This window comes from Durio zibethinus, unplaced genomic scaffold (genome assembly GCF_047325235.1).
Source record: "Durio zibethinus cultivar Kanyao isolate XHJ-2024 unplaced genomic scaffold, ASM4732523v1 HiC_scaffold_394, whole genome shotgun sequence".
NCBI classification, from domain to species: Eukaryota; Viridiplantae; Streptophyta; class Magnoliopsida; order Malvales; family Malvaceae; genus Durio; species Durio zibethinus.
The window spans coordinates 495,001-497,500 of NW_028323017.1; positions in this window are offsets into that span (position 1 = coordinate 495,001).

Consider the following 2,500-nt stretch of genomic DNA (forward strand, 5'->3'; position numbering starts at 1 on the left):
CTGGTGCGGGCGCTTGCCTCGACCACCATCGGCACACGCTGGGCCCTGGTGCGACAGGTTGCCTCGACCACCATCGGCACACGCTGGGCCCTGGTGCGGGCGCTTGCCTCGACCACCATCGGCACACGCTCGGCCCTGGTGCGGTCGGTTGCCTCGACCACCATCGGCACACGCTGGGCCCTGGTGCGGGCGCTTGCCTCGAGCACCATCGGCACACGCTGGGCCCTGGTGCGGCAGGTTGCCTCGAGCACCATCGGCACACGCTGGGCCCTGGTGCGGTCGGTTGCCTCGACCACCATCGGCACACGCTGGGCCCTGGTGCGGGCGCTTGCCTCGACCACCATCGGCACACGCTGGGCCCTGGTGCGGCAGGTTGCCTCGAGCACCATCGGCACACGCTGGGCCCTGGTGCGGCAGGTTGCCTCGAGCACCATCGGCACACGCTGGGCCCTGGTGCGGTCGGTTGCCTCGATCACCATCGGCACACGCTGGGCCCTGGTGCGGGCGGTTGCCTCGACCACCATCGGCACACGCTGGGCCCTGGTGCGGCAGCTTGCCTCGAGCACCATCGGCACACGCTCGGCCCTGGTGCGGTCGGTTGCCTCGAGCACCATCGGCACACGCTGGGCCCTGGTGCGGCAGGTTGCCTCGACCACCATCGGCACACGCTGGGCCCTGGTGCGGGCGCTTGCCTCGACCACCATCGGCACACGCTGGGCCCTGGTCCGGGCGCTTGCCTCGACCACCATCGGCACACGCTCCGCCCTGGTGCGGTCGGTTGCCTCGAGCACCATCGGCACACGCTGGGCCCTGGTGCGGCAGGTTGCCTCGACCACCATCGGCACACGCTGGGCCCTGGTGCGGGCGCTTGCCTCGACCACCATCGGCACACGCTGGGCCCTGGTGCGGCAGGTTGCCTCGACCACCATCGGCACACGCTGGGCCCTGGTGCGGGCGCTTGCCTCGAGCACCATCGGCACACGCTCGGCCCTGGTGCGGTCGGTTGCCTCGAGCACCATCGGCACACGCTGGGCCCTGGTGCGGCAGGTTGCCTCGACCATCATCGGCAGCCTCGACCATCATCGGCAGCCTCGACCACCATCGGCACACGCTGGGCCCTGGTGCGGGCGGTTGCCTCGACCACCATCGGCACACGCTGGGCCCTGGTGCGGTTGGTTGCCTCGAGCACCATCGGCACACGCTGGGCCCTGGTGCGGCTGGTTGCCTCGAGCACCATCGGCACACGCTGGGCCCTGGTGCGGCAGGTTGCCTCGACCACCATCGGCACACGCTGGGCCCTGGTGCGGGCGGTTGCCTCGACCACCATCGGCACACGCTGGGCCCTGGTGCGGGCGCTTGCCTCGAGCACCATCCGCACACGCTGGGCCCTGGTGCGGCAGGTTGCCTCGAGCACCATCGGCACACGCTGGGCCCTGGTGCGGCAGGTTGCCTCGAGCACCATCGGCACACGCTGGGCCCTGGTGCGGGAGCTTGCCTCGAGCGCCATCGGCACACGCTGGGCCCTGGTGCGGCAGGTTGCCTCGATCACCATCGGCACACGCTGGGCCCTGGTGCGACAGGTTGCCTCGAGCACCATCGGCACACTATCGGCCCTGGTGCGGGCGGTTGCCTCGACCACCGTCGGCACACGCTGGGCCCTGGTGCGGGCGCTTGCCTCGAGCACCATCGGCACACGCTGGGCCCCGGTGCGGGCGGTTGCCTCGAGCACCATCGGCACACGCTGGGCCCTGGTGGGTTTAGGCACATCTTCAAATTTCTGCCGTGCCAATGCCATTTTTATGGCTTGTAAATTCATACAATGGTCCCCTAAGCCTTCACGTGAAGTTTCGTTGGAAGATGACTCGTTTTCTATTTTTCATGATTTTCGAAACTTTTTGCGGTTCGGGATTTTTTAAAATTTTTTTATAAGGATTTTTGGCCCCAAATTTTGTAGGCATGATCCTTCTATTTTTGTTGGCATGCACAAAAAAATTCAGCTAAAAACTCGAAGTAGAGAAGATTTTGTGACCGTTTGAAAAAAGTGTCCCCATTTCAGACACTTTAACGGCTACTGGTAGCAAACCTGTAAAATCTCAAATGCTCTTTAAGGGGGTGTGAATTCTCAGAGGTTTGATGAGGGATAGGGGGCCAACACAAGGCCAAGTACCAGCACCCATCGCACATCATGTGCGCACACCCCCCCGGCCCCCCCCCCCAATCGCCGGAACCCCAATGCCGCCGGTCAGGTTCTCCGGCGGTACTCCGGCGATGCTCCGGCGATGCTGTCCCGAGTGAAAAAAATGCGGCACCAGCACATGCTGGAGCCAAGCATGGGCACCGTGGCTCAAAATCGAACTTCGGCCAAGGCCTCGACCATCAATGGCACATGATGACGCATGGTGATGGCACATGCATCGACCATCATCGGCATAGGCTGCCCTTCGGTACGGGCACTTGCCTCGACCGCCATCGGCACAAGCTGGGCCCTGGTGTGGGTTGT